The sequence below is a fragment of the Petaurus breviceps genome, unplaced genomic scaffold, assembly GCF_028583685.1.
Source record: "Petaurus breviceps papuanus isolate PSGF00001 unplaced genomic scaffold, PetGlider_PUasm1.0 186, whole genome shotgun sequence".
Lineage (NCBI taxonomy): Eukaryota > Metazoa > Chordata > Mammalia > Diprotodontia > Petauridae > Petaurus > Petaurus breviceps.
The window spans coordinates 42,862,821-42,875,393 of NW_027185798.1; the positions used below are offsets into that span (position 1 = coordinate 42,862,821).

At 37.2% G+C, this 12,573-nt stretch overlaps 1 pseudogene; it reads left to right on the forward strand.

The window, feature by feature from the left end:
• The first annotated feature begins 256 nt into the window (after positions 1–256).
• On the forward strand, positions 257–9,347 carry LOC138162016 (zinc finger protein 330 pseudogene; annotated as a pseudogene).
• Positions 9,348–12,573: the final 3,226 nt, after the last annotated feature.

Sequence of the window (12,573 nt, forward strand, 5' to 3'; positions counted from 1 at the left end):
AGGGGGCAATTTGCTGGAGAAGACGAGATGGGATGGGATGGATCACTTGTGAATACAAAGGGTTTTGTCTCGGCAAAGAGAAGAGCCATCTCCATGGGAAACAGAGGTGAAGGAGGATAGAGTGGTGGAAGGCATCTAAGTGATCTGAGATGAGGAGGGGATAAGGCAGTATTCTCATCAAATAGCCTCAGGTTTTTTTTTTTTCATTGAAATGTGAGAAAAGCTTCTCAGCTAAGAAGATGAGGGTGGGAGAACAATGGAAGATGTAAGGAACCATGAGAAGGTTTGGAAAAATGCTGCAGTGAGTGGGATAGTGAATCAATTAAGGAGATATAAAAGGATTGCCTTACCATAGTTAGAGCCCAGTTGAGATTATATAACATAAATTTGTAGTAGACCCAATAAGCACAGTTTCATAATTTTTCTCCAGCTTCATTCAGCAGCACATGAATAAGAGTGAATGCAGAGGATGGTGGGAGTAATTTAGGACTGAGGTTTGGTAGGGCAAGATGAGTGATAGAATAAGGAGGTAAGATGTTCTAGAGGACAGTGTAGAGTTGAACTGGTTCACTAAGGGGTCAAAATAGGGAAAGGGGGGAGTGTAGCCATGTAAGATTAATGGCCTGGGAAAGACTTGAGAGAGGGAAGGATTGAAGGTCACAGTGAGGAAGAAGAATATGGTTTGGGCACAGGTAGAGGTGGAGTAACAAATAAGAGAATTTCAATCTTCATGAATATGTAAATACAACATTTGTGGGTAATGAAAAGATTAATGGTAGCACTCTGTCCCTATAGCTGAGATGAAATAGAGGAATTGGTCATAGGAAATAATTAAGATGAAGAACTGAGAGGTGCACAACTACAAAACACTTTTCACACAAATGAAGTCAGATCTAACTAATTGGAAAAATATCAATTGCTCGTGGCTGGGTCGAGCTAATATAATAAAAATGACAATTTTACCTAAATTAAATTATATATTTAGTGCCATACCAATTAATTTACCAAAGAACTACTTTATACAGCTAGAAAAAATAGTAACAAAATTCATTTGGAAGAATAAACGGTCCAGAATATCAAGGGAATTAATGAAAAGAAATGCTAGGGAAGGTGGACTAGCTATACCAGATTTCAATCTGCATTATAAAGCATCAGTCATCAAAACTTCTTGGTACTGGCTGAGGAATAGAGGAATGGATCGATGGAATAGATTAGGCACATGAGATTCAGAAGTCAATGACTATAGTAATCTATTGTTTGATAAACCGCAAGACCCCAGTTTTTGGAATAAGAACTCACTATTTGACAAAAATTTCTGGGAAAACTGGAATATAGTATGGCAGAAACTGGGCATAGACCATTATCTAACACGATATACAAAAATCAAGTCTAAATGGGTGCATGATCTAGGTATAAAGGTTGATACTGTAAGCAGTCTTGGAAAACAAGGAGTAGTTTACCTGTCAGATTTATGGAGAGGGAAAGACTTTATGACTAAACAAGAATTAGAAAACATTATAAAATGTAAAATGGATAATTTTGACTACATGAAATTGAAAAGCTTCTGTACAAACAAAGCCAATGCAACCAAGATTAAGAGGGAGGTGGGAAATTGGGAAAGAATTTTTATGACCTGTGTCTCTGACAAAGGACTCATTTCTAAAATATACAGAGAATTGAGTCAAATTTATAAGAATACAACTCATTCCCCAATTGGTAAATGGTCAAAGGATATGAACAGGCAATTTTCAGAGAAAGAAATTAAAGATATCTATAAGCACATGAAGAAATGCTCTAAATCACTATTGATTAGAGAAAGGCAAATCAAAACAACTCTGAGGTACCACATCTCACCAGTCAGATTGGCTAAGATGACAAAACAGGAAAATGACAAATGCTGGAGAGGATGTGGGCAAATTGGAACACAAATGCATTGCTGGTGGAGTTGTGAACTGATCCAGCCTTTCTGGAGAGCAATATGGAATTATGCCCAAAAGGCTATAAATAATTTCATATCCTTTGACCCAGCAATACCACTCCTAGGGTTATATCCCAAAGAGATCATAGAAATGGGAGGAAGACCCATATGTACAAAAATGTTTATAGCAGCTCTTTTTGTGGTAGCAAAGAATTAGAAATTAAGGGGGTGCCCATCAATTGGGGAATGGCTGAACAAGTTGTGGTATATGCATGTTATGGAATACTATTGTGCTATAAGAAACAAGGAGTAGATGGACTTCATATTTACCTGGAGAGGCTTATACAAACTGATGCTGAGTGAGAAGAGTACAACCAGGAGAAACTTGTACACAATTGCAGACACAACGTATGTGTGATGAGCACCTTTGATAGACTGGACTCTTCTCAGCAATGCAGTGATATAAGTAAATCCCAAAAAACTCGTGATGGAGAAAAATGTGTGCATCCAGAGAAAGAACTAGAAAGAACTGAGTTTATATCCAGATGGAAGCAAAATACCTGATCTTTTTCCTTTTCTTGTTTGGTTTTATGTCCTCTTTACCATTTTTCATTCCATCTGATACAATCCGTCTTTATAACCTGACTAATGTATAATGTGAAAGTATTTACAGATCCTATAATTGACTGTATGCCGCCATGGGGGGGAGGAGAAGAAGGGGAACAAAAGGTGAAACTCAAGGAATTGTGGAATTGAATCCTGTAAACTAAAAGGAAACAAACAAATTAATAAATGCTTTATTACTTAACAAAAAAAAACAACTGGGAGGTACTTGAGGAGTCATAGATAGATAGATAGATAGATAGATAGATAGATAGATAGATAGATAGATAGATAGATAGATAGATAGACAGGTAGATAGAGATAGATACACATACACTCACATACACACGTGTGTGTGTGTGTGTGTGTGAGTGTATGTGTGTGTGTTAAAGTCCCCTAGTATGAGAGCAGGGGTTGGAGAGTCAAGAAAGACTATGAGCTAAGCACTGTTATCAGTAGAAAACAGATACTAGAATCTTTACTGGATTATAAAATGGATTGAATAAACCTCAAAGGAAAGTTTACTGAGTGATAGTGGTAAAGGGAAAGCCTGGAAGTAGAAACGGGAAGCTAGGAGTATTCCAAGTTCCCAACCATAGCCAGTGATTTGGGAGAGAGGGTATGAGTAAAAGTGTAATCAGTGCTAGAAAGGTTGGCAAGGAAAGCTATATCATCAAGAGGGTGCCATGTCTCAGTGAGTGCAAAAAGATGGAAAGAGTGAGAAAGGAAAAAGTTTAAGATAAAATCAAACAAGCAAGATAAAAGCTTGTTAGCTATAGATCAGTTAGTTACCTATGTATCAGTCATTCCAAAAAATGCAGTGGAATATATGGATAGCTTTAGAGCAACACATTGGGATGTGGGGTTGAGGGAGATAGGAATTAGGAAACAAAAAGTGAGGAATGGAGAATGATTGAATAATGACAGCCCAGTATTCAGAGTCACTGGCATGGGGAAGATTTGATGGAGTAGGAGTATGTCAATCATTGAAGAATAAGTTCAGGTAAGTTATCATGGTCCCTAGGGGTCCAACCTTGGAGTAGAATCATCCTAGGGTATCAATCAGTGTAGCTAGAATGTGAGGGAGAAGTGTCTGAGTGGTAGGAACATAGACAACTGATGTGGAGTTGTTGGAGGCCAGAGAAGGTACCAGAAGGGAGCACAATGGAATAATTGGTCCAGGAAAAGTAGGAAGCACCCCTCCTTCCCTGGAATTCATTTTCCTCCTTCCCTGGAAGGTGCAAATGAGGCAAATGGTATGGAGGAGGACTTGTAGGAGGCTAGAGAGGGTGCCTGGAGGGAATATGATGGTAGAGGAAAATACAGAAAGGCTAGAAAGGTAAGTTGGGATCAGACTGTGAAAAGCTTTAAATGCAAAACAGGAGTTTATATTTGATAATCATGAAATCGATAGGGAGCCCATAGAGTTTAATAAGTAGGGGCATGTGCTCAGACCTGAGTTTTAGAAAAAAAATTACTTTGGCAGGTATATGGTGATGAATTGGAATGGGGAGGGGACATGAGGCAAAGAGAACCAATTAAGACACTTCTCCAGGAAAGAGATAATGAGAATCTAACTAGAGGGTGATGGCTGTGTGGGTGGAGAAAAGGGGATGGATGTGAAAAATGTGGGGACAGAAACAACAAATTTGGTAACTAGTTGATTATGTAAGGGGAGTGAGTGAAAGTGAAAAGTTGAGAATGACACCGAGGCTGCAAACCTGGATGATTGTCAATATTCCTTCAGTAGAACTATGGACATTTTGATGAGACATGGGCTTTGGGAGAAAGATAGTATAATGGCATCTGTGATGCAGATTGCAACCTATCCACACCTTCTCTTACAGAAAGACTTTATCACATCCAAAATGCAAAGGGGGAGAGGGAGTTGCCCGATCAGCTATTGTCCTAAAGTGCAATCATAAGGTGATGTTACTAAGTAATCTCAGGGGCAGGAGGTGGGCCTAGAGTTGGGGTCGGGGCTAGAAGGAAGGGGAAGAGCAATATTCCCACTGGCCCCTGTGCAACTGCATTTGTGGGTGCCCATGTCACAATTGCCTTGAGAGGCTGACACCTAGCTCAGAAAGAATGAATTTGGAAACTGTACAGTGGTAGGAATGGGCAAAGCAGAGGGATGTTGAAGGACAAAATGTGAAAGGTAGATATGGCTGTATAGGAGACAAGTTCCATGATTGGTTATTATGATAACCATGAGATGTTATCTATCTTTCCATCTTCTAATGAGTTGATCTTATATTCCTGGAAATCATGGCATGCCCCACTCCAGCTCCTGGCCCCTACTTTCTCTTTTAAATTTAATTTGTCTTTTTAGTTAGCATCTATTTTCTCTCCTTTCCATCTCCATACCCCAAACTTCGAGTGTGGAGTTAGGGAGGAAGTTACAACAAGTATGCATAGTCAACAAGCATGCAAAACAAATGCCTACATTGGCCATGTCCAGAAATTGTGTCTTATTCTGCATTCTGAGTTCATCACCTCTGTGCTACCATGCTTCATCCTTGGTCCTCTGGAATCATGGTTGGTCATTTGCATTGAGCAGATTTCTTAAATCATTCAAAGTTATTTGTCTTTACAATGTTGTTATATAAATTGTTCTCTTGGTTCTGCTCACAGAAAAGTATCTGGCTTGACTGAAGCATAGGATAAATATATGCCATGGGGATATGCTCCATTCCAAATAATTTGGGATTAGCTTGGCTTTAGAAATTCCAAACATCTTGATTGAATCAATCAATGGATAAGACATGTAAACTAGGTTTGAATAAGTCTTTATATCAGTTTGGAAAAATTACAGTGGTTTTGGCCATTGGATATAAGGTAGATGACAGGAAACATCTTGTGATTGACTGAAAGAATCAGACATACCTCTGGGCCTGTGTACAAAAATAGTATCAGCCCAGGGGTGAGATCAGTCAAGTGAACCAATCTAGTGGTAGAATAGCTCCAGCTCAGAAGATTCCATCTGGAGCCAAAACCATGAGTACGGATCAATCACTCTGGGGGGGAAGAAATGCTCTCTCTCTCTCTCCCCCTCCTACAATTTATCATGTTATTGTGAAATAGTCCCACTAGGAGACAGTGTATATGCAATGTATCTGACTGGGAAATAGCCCCAGAGAAGGTGTTACATATTGGGGGGGGCGGGAGGGGGGGCGAGAAGGGGGATAGAGAGCAAACTTCTGACCAAGATTACTGCCTGAACAAAGAAGGCAGGTCAGTTCTTTGATATCTACTTTAGGGGAAAAAAAAAACCCTAAAAATCACACGGGAACAAATAATGACCAATAAATACAACGAGAAATTATGGTAAGTTATTGTTCATCCTAGAACTACATAAAAAGTCAACCAGAAACTTATGGGCAATAGGAAAGAGGCCACCAGTAAAGCAGTACCAGCATAGGCAAACAAGCCAGCATCCTCCAGGCATTCCCAAAGATGTGGAGGCATCTGAACAACAAAGCTCTCTATTCTAAAGCAGCCAGAAAAGGCCCAGGGTAAGCAGCCAGAAAAGGCCCAGGGTGTTCAGAAGCCCACATACGGGACATTGGAAGTTACTAAGAATAGCAATGACTAATCCAGATATAGCATTATGCAGACCAGAACACCTCAGTGCTTTAGGTCCCTAACACACTTCCTAAGATGCTGTAAGGGTTCTAAAGACACTGTATTCTGGACTTCAAAGATCTAAGGAGGTACTAACCCTGTAAGATCAGCACAGGAACCCTGGTGACCCAGGTCAAGACCAAACAAGGTTGATTACCCTCCTCCCCAAAAAAATTGCAACCAGGTCCTGGCACAAAGCCCCAATTCAGGAACTAAGATTAGAGTGATGAATAAACCAAAGAAGATACTGATGACAAAAAATTGTTGTAGATTCAGAGATGCCCCCAGCCTAGAAGGAAAGAATAACAACATAAAAACTTCAAGCAGAGACTCAAAAGAAAAATTGGATTTTCCACAAGGATAACATGAGCACTGAGAAGAAATGAAGCAAGAGATAAAAAAATAAATAAAAGTTCTGGAAGAAGGAATTTTTTAAAATGAGTGTTAAAAGTTGCTTTTACATATAATTGGGGGAAAATAAACTACTAAATAAATAATTTTAAAAGAAAATTTAAAAAGTTCTAGAAGAATGAATTTGAAGGAGAATAAATATCTTAGAACAAAAGCAGTAAACCCACCCAAGCAAAAGACTTCCTGAAAATTAGAATAGCTCCAAAAAAAAAAAAAAAAGCATTGGTCTGGGTGGACACGGAGGGAGTGTGGCCTGCAGGGAGAAGGCACGACTGGCATACATTTAAGTCATCATCACCAACCTCAGGGGAGGTTGTATTCCCATCCAGTGCAGGCCACAGTCAGAGATGAGGAAACCAAGGCTTAGAAAGGGGAAGTGACTTTCTTAAGGCCATGCCACTGTGCAGAGACAGGATTCAACCCTGAGGCTGTCCAACTCCTCAAGCTGTGCATTCTTCTCTGTCTCAGTGACATTCTTCTCTGTATTCTTTAGAAAGTAGACAAAATGCCAAGAAAAAGCTGGTGCAAGAAAGAAGCCTGAAAGCCATTGAGAATGTGAAAAACAGCTAAGAGTGGCAAGAGGCAATATTGATTTAGCTAAACATCCAAGTAACACTTGAGTGGAATGTGATGTATCAAAGAGGACAGAAGAATAGAGCATTTTGTTATTTTTGTAATTCTGTACAGAAGTTACCATATACGTGCAATGTGGAAAACCAGAATGAATGATGAAGTCTTCAGATTGTGTCATAAAGCATGCTGGTGTGTATAGAACTGGCCTTGCAATTTTTAGTGCAATCTGTGATTTCTGTCAAGCTTGGGTTTGCCATGGTAGGAAATGTCTGAGTACACATGCTTATACCTGCCCTCTTACTGATGGAAAATGTGTTGGATGTGAAAGAGGTATATAGGACCATGGAGGCAGAATATTCAACTATTCTTTTTGCTATAACTTCCTGTTTGAAGATGATCAATTTGAACATTAAGCCAGCAGCCCGGTTTTGGAGAGAGAAACATTTAAATGTGTTTCCTTTAATCAGCTGGGACAGTACTTGTGCCTCTGCTGTAAGGTTTGTTTCTGTGGTGATCATACAAGGAACAAAGTGTTTAAGCAAGAGAAAGAGAAGGAAAAAAAACCCTCCTTGTTCTAAATAGGGACATGAAACTCAAGAGACTAAGGAGCTGAGCACATCAACATGCTCCTTGAAATTTGTCCAGTAAACAGCAAGTGAAGATGCAGATGGAGCTTCTGGGTATGATGCCCATTGGAAGAATCTTGCATCAGGAAAGTATGGAGATTGAGAATACAGGAAGAAAAAGATGATGACTATGAAGCAAAAGAGGATGATGAGGAAAGATGATGAAGGAGGAAAAGATCCAGATACTAAAACTACAGATCTATTCACTAATTTGAATTTAGGAAGGACCTATGACAGTGGCTATGCTCACTACGAGGAGCCTGAAGACTAGGAATTACATTTCATGTACATGGATGACATAGCATCTGACAGGAGCCTGTATGTGTACATGTGTGTAAGTGTGTGCACACACGCACATGTGTTTGGTGAATTGTGTATGTGGTTTTCAAAAGTGGTAGTAAAACCTTGTACTAAAGGGTAGCCATGCTTATTAAGAGAAAAGGAGGCATAGATCTTTTATAGAAAACTCAAAATCAGACTTGTAGTACAAGGAAAAGGAGTTGAGAAGAAGATGATTATTCTTACTTACCCAAGTATCGAATCATCATGGATGAAGTTATTTCTGATTATTCTCTTGTGACTTCACAACAGAACTGGAAATAGGGGAATGGTGGTATAGGAAGATAATTGTGTTTGTTGGAAATTAAATTGCCATTTTCCTTAACAGTATCTAATTGCATCTTGTCATTTCACAAGCTGCGTTATTGCAGAAATTCATTAATGTATTTTCTTCCTCATGAGATGCCAGAGTTCTGTTATATAATACATATTCTGAAATATTAAATATTCATGTTGTCTTAAAAAAAACCCAAAGGATTAAAAAATAAAAGGAAATGTAAAATATCTGATATTTGTTTTTAAAACTGACATTGAAAGTAAGTCAAGGAGAAATAATTTAAGAATAATTGAACTCTTTGAAATACATGCTAAAAAAACTTTAAACACTATTCTCAAGCAATCATAAATGAAAACTGCCTATATATATCAGAACAAGAGGGCAAAGTGAAGATATAAAAATTCACCAACCACCTCTTGGAAGGAATTCCAAAAAAGAAAAGTCTCTGGAATGTCATAGCCAAAATCCAGAGCACCCATGTCAAATAAAAAATATTGCAATCATCCAGAGGAGGAGTTCAAGTACCAAGAAATCATTCAGGATCATATAAGACCTTTCAATGTCAACCATAAATGAAAGGAGAGCTTGGAATACAGTATTCCAAAATGCAAAAGATCAGACTTACAACGAAGAATAACTTATCTTGCAAAAATGAGTGCAATCCTTTGGGGGTGGGGTAAGAAATGAATTTTTATTGTAATAGAAGACTTTCAAATATTACTGATGCAAAAAGCAAAGCTGAGTGAAACCTTCTGTGTAAACACAAGGTTCAAGTGAAACCTAGAAAGATAAATTTATATGAATAATTTGAAGGGACTATGTAATGATGCAGTGTTAATATTCTAATGGGGGAGAAGAAATAAGTGACTTTTAGCATATCTTCAAAGGGTTTTGAGAGATTTAAAAGAAGGAAAACAAAGAATTTAGGGATGGATATTTTTAAGATGGCAAAGAAAAGGAACAATAAGAGGAATACACTAGTGTAGAAAGGTGGAGGGGAGTAGAGTCTGATATTCATTATAATTGGAGTGCATCAGAAGAAGAGTATAAACAAACACCAAGGAAGAGGGTATGGGAGCAGGAATCAGGTGAACCTCACTCTTAGCTGAACCAGACAAAGGAGGGTTGGACAATAATTTGGCATAGAAAACGAGAAACAAAAACAAACAGCCAAACAAAAACAATGAGAAACAAACAGCAAGATCAAGGATAATAGCTGGGTTGGATGAGTTGAAATAAAAACAAACTTCCTGATCCTGAAAGGAATAAGGGAGGAAAGAAAAGAAATAGAATCCAAGAGGGTGCCCATCAAATAGTAAATGGCCAAATACATTGTAGCATATAAATATAATAGGATATGATTACACCATGAGAAATGATTAAAGAGATTATTAAAGAAATCCTGGGAATTAGGAAGTGATTCAAGATGAAATGAGCAGAGCCTGGAGTACAAATTATATGACAACATATTTTAAAAACAACAACTCTGAAAGACTTACAAACTCTGATCAAAGCAACGACCAACAACATCTCCAGTGGACCATGATGAAGCATATTACCTGTCTCCTGAAAGAGATGGATTCAAGGCACAGAAAGTGACATTTTTGAGCATAGCCACTGTGTGAATGTGTTTTGCTTGACTATGTTTATTTGTTACAAGGATTTTTCAACCTCTTTCATCTGGTGAAAATGTTAGAGAAAGAAAGGAAGTTAGCACTAGTGATTCAAAAGAAAAAAAGGTCATTAAAACACTTTTTAAATACACAGAAAAGAACAGAAGGAGGTTCAGAAGGAAGTGCAGAGAAGCAAGACAGTTTTGAAATTAATGTGCGAAATTTATTATGTACTTTTGAAAAAGCAAATGGCACAAAATGAAGACTTATGGTTTAATATATTACTTCATTTTTTCCATTCTATTGTGTATGTGCAATGTTAATTTGTTAGTGCTTACGTTCAGAATAATATTTTTTTTTAAAGAGCATCAGACTTGGAATCAGCAGATATTTGGGTTTGAAACCTACCTCTGATATTTTAACTATGTGACCACAGAGCAGTCCCTTAACTCTTTTGAGTTTGATTCTCCTTATAGGTATAGGAATAATAACACCTGTAGAACGTTCATCGTGAAGTCATTGAGAAGATCCAATGAAATAATGTGTATAAAGCTCTATGCAAACTTTAAAGTGCAAACTACACAAGAGTAGTGGGAAATAACACTGGAAAGTTAACTTGGATACAGGGCATGGAAGATCTTACCATGCTAAGGAGTTTGACTTTAATTTGTGGAGGCAAAGGGGAACCATGGAAGGTTTTTCAATAGAAAACCGACATAGAGATTGTTCTTTGTGTTTATATCCCCAATGCCTAGCATAGTTCTTGGAACATAACAGGCATTTAATAAAAGCTTATTGGTTGAGCTTTAGAAAGGTTAAATGGGAATGTGGAGAAAACAATGGAAAACAACCCATTGTTCCAAGGAGATGGAGGAGATACAAGATCTCATTTTTAATCTTAGTTACAATATTAAAAAACCAACTAGAATATCACTCTACATGCTATCCATTTTTATTGATACAACAATATGAATTTTGACTCGTCTTCAATTGTTCATTATATACTCCCCATACATAGCTTAAGCTTTCATTGGTAATAGGGGGAGCAGGTGGTGAGGAAGGGTATTTTGACACGGGTAAAATTGGAGCAAAGGAAAACAGAAGGGTCGTCTAGACAGTTGCCTTTTGCATACTAAGTAACCACTTTAAAACAACATACACGATTTTCCTTCTTTAAAGAACTCATTTCCCTGGCAGGAAAACGAAATCCATTCTCCTCTTAGACGAAGACTGTTAAACTACATCCTTTATTAATTCTGTGATAGCACAGTAGAGCAGAGAATGGAGAAAAAGGTTAGAGACTGGAGACATAGATGTCACATTTGTAGATCTGAAAAAGTACATATAAAGTGAGAAGAAAAGAGGGTAGCAAACTGGGCATAGTGGGGAATGACCATAATTAGGTAATGGACAGAAAAAGAAAAGTAATAATAATGAAATCAATCAGTACAATCAGGTATATGTGGGAAAAAAAAGTTCTGGAATTCAATACAAAATTGTCTGGGGAAATTCTGCTACATAAAAGGGTTAACCCCCAGTAACCAAGAGTCATTATATAAGCATGTGATTTAATGAGATGTTGCTCTGCCATAGTTTAGGGTAGACGTTCCTTTTATGACTTTGAGTTTATCAAATTCTATTGCAGTCCATTCTTGATTTTTTAAAATAAATATTTTAAAAACACATTTTATTAGTGAGAAAATCTCCTACCTTTCTTCAAATCTATTTTTTCTATTATATCGTAATAATCCATCTGTGTCCATATTTTTAATAAATACAAATTTCTGCAACCATTCTAATTTTCAAGGTTTTCTTTAACTGTTATATGTCCTATGATTTTTTATATGTTCTAAACTTACAACAAATTTTTACTTGTTTGAGAAAATATTATATTCTTCTACCCAATTTTTAAAGCTTGTGTAACCTTCTTTACTTAAAATTATGCTGTGACTAAAAAAGGACAATGGAGGCAGGAGTAAAATTTCTTTTGAAATATTGGTTGTTTCTCTTCCTGTAAATTATTTAGCTTTTCCTTTTTTTAATTACCTCACTGTAAATCACCTACACCAGGGGCACAATACTGTTTGCAAACATAAAAGGAAATTACTGTGTGTGGCTCACACACACCACTTACATTTCATTATAGACAAGGAAGTAAAAACCAAAAGTATAGTAGTTATAGATTTAAATGGTTTGCTTATTGTTCTATAAAATACTTGTTTCATTTACTCCTCCAGGTCTATGCATTCAGCTCAGCTTCTGTGAAGTGGAAAATATTATCAATTAGAGCAGCAGTAAGTTAAGCTTGAGTCAGAATGCTACAATAAATACCCTGTTGTGTTATGATATATATAGTGACGACCCCCTCCTAAGTCATGGCATTGTTGAAGTCTGTGGTTAAGCATGTAACAAAAATTTATAGTACACAAAAGATTTGTAAGGAAGGCCAACAAAACAGGAATTATGAAAAGAAAGATGTATGTTGTAGTTTAATAAAAAGAATTGTTGCTAACTGGGAAAAAAGGAACAAGAATTACATAATACTCAATTCAACCAAAAATTTTTTAAGATTGTATGTAATATGTAAGG